Source organism: Etheostoma spectabile, chromosome 13, assembly GCF_008692095.1.
Source record: "Etheostoma spectabile isolate EspeVRDwgs_2016 chromosome 13, UIUC_Espe_1.0, whole genome shotgun sequence".
Lineage (NCBI taxonomy): Eukaryota > Metazoa > Chordata > Actinopteri > Perciformes > Percidae > Etheostoma > Etheostoma spectabile.
This window is the reverse complement of record NC_045745.1, coordinates 305,248-309,698: the sequence shown is the minus strand read 5'-3', so window position 1 is coordinate 309,698 and position 4,451 is coordinate 305,248. Positions and strand designations below refer to the sequence as shown.

The following is a 4,451-nucleotide window of genomic DNA, read 5'->3' as shown; positions in this document are numbered from 1 at the left end:
GCAGCATTAGGGATTCATGGAACATTGAGGCAGATAGCTTCAGATTAAACACACCTTGAAAGACACACCAGCTACACGCAGAGGCATATTGTCTACTGTGGCATATATATGATCCCCTGGGCTTCCTTGCACCTTATGTTCTCACTGGGAAGAAGATCTTACAGGAAATGTGCCACCAAGGTGTTGGTTGGGATGATCCCCTGCCGGAGATGCTGAAGCCACGGTGGGAGAGCTGGCGACAAGACTTTGCCAACCTAGAGAAGATAAACATAGCTCGATGGACATACCTGCAAACTTTGGAGAGGTTGTAGAAACAGAGCTTCCCATTTTTCGGATGCAAGCACCAGGGATACGGTCAGTGCTTATCTGGATTCAGGAAACAAAGAGGAGACATTCACTGTTCCATGCCATAGGGAAGGCCCGTGTTCTCCCACAGTTAGCAACGATACCAAGGCTTGAATTAACTGCAGCAGTGGTCTCAGTCGGCGTCAGCAACAGCTCAGGGAGGAGCTTGGGAGTGTTGATGCAAAAGAGTACTTCTGGACCGACTCAAAGGTAGTTTTAGGCTACATAAATAACGATGCAAGGCGCTTTCACACCTTTGTTGCCAACCGGGTCCAGAAGATCCGCACATGCACAAGCCCCCAGCAATGGTTTTATGTCCTACAGATGAAAACCCAGCAGATGGTGCTTCCGTGGAAGAACTGTAAATGAATGCTTACATTAACTGGTTCACTGGTCCCATGTTCCTCTGGGAAAAGGAAATTGTACACAAAAGATGGAGCATCAGACCATCCTTAGGAGATCAGAAATCAAAAAGGTTCAGACGCTACAAACGAAGACCACCGAAACACTGAGTCTTGCGACCGCCTGTCCAAGTTTTCCTCATGGTCCCGACCATCAAGGCTGTGGCCCGCCTGTTCGACGGGCTAAGAAAATTACATCAAGTGCTCTGTCTACAGTGAGTGAACAGGAAAGTGCTGAGCGGTCATAATCAGAGATCTGCAAAGTCAAGCATTGAGGAGAAATTAAATTGTTAAACAAAGGAAGTCACTAACATGTCGCAACAAACTGCGCCACCTTGATGTTTTCTTGACACAGACGGTACCTCAAGGTGGGAGGAAGACTCCGCACTCGTCTCTCGCGACCCATTCAAGCATCCGATTGTCATCCCCAAAGAGCACCATGTGACAAAGTTAATAATAGCTACAAATCACGAAAAGACAAAAGCATCAGGGGAAAGGCTTCACCACACAAATGAAATCCGACCAGTGGCTTTTGGATTGGAATGAGCAGAGCAGTTGCTTCATACATCCGCCAGTGTGTGGTATGTCGTAGACTCAGGGGACTTCCAGAAGGCCAAAGAATGAGTGATCTTCCTGTGGAACGTGTAGAGCCCTCTCCACCATTCACATATTGTGGTATGGATTGCTTTGGTCCTTTTGTCACTACGGAAGGACGGAAACAGCATAAACGTTATGGCCTGCTCTTCACCTGCTTTTGCTCACGGGCCATCCACATCGAGATGTTAGAGGATTTGTCCACTGACGCTTTCATCAACGGCCTGCGATGCTTCATTGCTGTTCGAGGTGCAGTCCGTCAGATCCAGTGCGATCAAGGCACTAACTTTGTTGGTGCGAAGAATGAATTCAAGGCAGCGCTCCAAGAGCTTGATACACAGAGACTAAGTATGTTTCTGTCTCAAAAGCAGTGTGACTTTGTCATGAATGCGCCCCACTCCAGTCATGCAGGTGGCGTATGGGAGCGCCAAATAAAGACAGTTAGGAGTGTTTTGAACTCCACTCTATCACTTTCCCATGGCAGACTCAATGACGCTTCACTAAGGACTCTACTTTATGAAGCCATGTCCATAGTCAACAGTCGACCCCTCACTGTTGAACCTAAACAGTCCTGACAGCCTGAACCACTCACCCCAATCATCTGATCCACATGAAATCCAGCAAGCACTGCCTCCACCTGGCACTTTCCCCAGAGAGGACTTGTATGGAGTGAAAAGATGGCGCCGTGTGCAGTATCTGGCAGAGCAGTTTTGGAGTCGCTGGAAACGGGAGTATCTTCACAACATCACCGTAAGGCAGCGTTGGCACTCGCCGATGAGGAACCTACTAGTAGGTGACATAGTGATGGACACAGATGAACTGTTGCCCAGAGGTGAATGGAGACTCGCTAGGGTTTTAGAGACTGTCAGAGGTATGGATGGGCTTGTAAGGAGAGTGAAAATCTCATTTGGAGATAAGAAATTAAATAAGAAAGGTGAGCGTCTTGGAAAACTTTCCATGGTGGAGCGCCCAGTGCAGAAGTTAGTTCTTTTGTTAGAAGCTTCTTAAGCCCATGGCTGTTAAGGAACACTGCCAGTCATAATGAAAATTATTCGTAGTTCATGTTGTTTAACGTAAAACACTCATAATTTTGGTGGGAGTGTAAATAACCCAGTGTGTGTTTTATCTTTATTGAAGAAATAGCTTTTTGTGTTTTATTTCCTGTTATAAATAAAATGGGCTTTTATTTTGAAAGTCACCCGTTGGCACGTTAACTAGTTTCCTGCTGTATGTAACGGAAAAAGATGAAACAGTAACGGCCACAAAGTTAAATATAAAATGTTTTATAGCGCCCCTTCGAAGAGGCACAAGGTTAGTATTTATCACAATACTGTAAAAATGATATGTTAGTGGTGTTTTAAAGTAGTTTTAAAGAACTGTAGCTGTTTCTAGCCGTTTGTTTAATAGGCTAATGACGGACTTTTAAGCTAGTATAAAACTATGCTAATGCTTTGAATCTACATTGTAATGTAGCTAATGCATTGTTTGGTTGTTTTTTTTTAACAGCTCTTACTTTGTGGGTTGGGTTCCCAATAAACTTAAAATCATCAGTAAAGCGTCAGACCATCGTTCGGAGGGTATTCTACAACTTCCATGAGCTTGAAGGACTGCATCATGCGGTTTGGCAAGGATTCATACAATGTATTGATTAAGTCATCAGGAATAGCTAGAAAAGCAGTCTTGCATGCTCTCAGGTTCATCAATATTCTTTGGTTTGGTCTTCCACGCCTTCTCTTTATCCTACCCACATATGCTCCATGATGTTCATGTCTGGTGAATGGGCCGGCCAATCCTGGACCATCTTGATCTTCTTCGCCTGAGGAACTTTGAAGTGGAGATGGAAGTATGCGATGGAGCACCATCCTGTGGAGAATTGGCTCTTTATGGTTGGGAATATAAGAGGTAGCTAAGATTCTTGGTATTTGAGACTATTGATGTGCCTTCCACCCTGCAGATTTCTCGCAACCCCATACTGGATGTTAACCAGACCATGTATTTTTCCGCACCAAACTTCCATGTTTTGGGTGAATCTTGGAATCGCGGGTCCAGTAGGTTCCTGCAATATTTGCGGCAACTGTGGTGTAATTCAACAGAAGTTAATCTGAAAAATCCACTTTCTTCCACTTTTCCAGCGTCCATCCTTTTAGCAGGCTGTGGGCCTTGGCAAATGCCACACAGTTTTTCAATTGTCTTTTGTTTAGTGCTGGCTTCTGGGCACTGATTCGACCATGGAGGCCATTTCGAGACAGAATCCGACAAAACTGTTCAGGTTGACACAGGGACTTCAGGGGACCAGGTCTCGTGGAGCTCTGCTGCAGTGGAAAATGGGTGGCCTTGGATTTTCGAGCCAAAAACGGTCCTCTCGAGCAGTTGTCTTGCGGGGTCTGCCTGACCAGGGCTTGTCAAAAACATTCCAGTGTCTTCAAATGTTTTTTTTAATCCTCTGTACTTGACGCGAGACACATTGAAGGTGTCTGCCACATCAGCAGTGGTGGTCTTCAGCCTCTGATAATCAAAACTTAGTCTCAGGGTGAATCTTAGGCATGTTTGCAGAGGTTTAGTTGCAGTTGATGTGAAGGTCTAGTGACTGGGGTTGTTTTATACACCTGAGACTAATGATCCATTATTAGTACAGGTGAAGCTCTTATGACAAGGCGACAACACTAGTCTTGCAAAAATTGACTCAATGGGCTTACCAAGCTGTGAATATAGAAACTTTTTGCCATGAAAATTATTACAAAAGATGTTGGGATTTAAATGAGCCATTTTTGTAATAATCTTGATTAAAATATATTCAAGCGGGGTAGCAGGTGTTTCTACAAAATAGATAAGCGACAAGACTTTTGTCAGGGACTGTAATGTACTTTCTTATGCACTGTCTTATACTTGGGTCATATTTCACTTGAAACAGTACAAAGGGACAGGTACCTGGGGAAGATACTTCTTACAGTGGCGAGGAAATCAATAACCAGAAAGTGGTATAAGCCTGATTGTCCTAAACGGCAACAATGGTTTGAGGTCATACAAGAAATATGGGCAATGGAATGGTTAACTTTTGTGCTAGGTTAGTGAGAAAGTCGATGGCAGAAGTGGACACTTTACTTAAATAAA

At 44.4% G+C, this 4,451-nt stretch overlaps 1 protein-coding gene and 1 long non-coding RNA gene across 7 annotated transcripts in view; one reads left to right on the top strand and one right to left on the bottom strand.

The window, feature by feature from the left end:
- Positions 1–4,451, top strand: part of alcama (activated leukocyte cell adhesion molecule a) — a 79,952-nt gene that overhangs the window by 58,129 nt on the left and 17,372 nt on the right. The gene's annotated exons all lie outside the window — the stretch shown is intronic.
- Positions 1–4,451, bottom strand: part of LOC116700425 (uncharacterized) — a 13,155-nt gene that overhangs the window by 8,171 nt on the left and 533 nt on the right. The window contains exon 2 of the long non-coding RNA XR_004334651.1: positions 393–397. This is a non-coding gene — a long non-coding RNA (uncharacterized LOC116700425). The remainder of the gene's footprint in view (positions 1–392; positions 398–4,451) is intronic.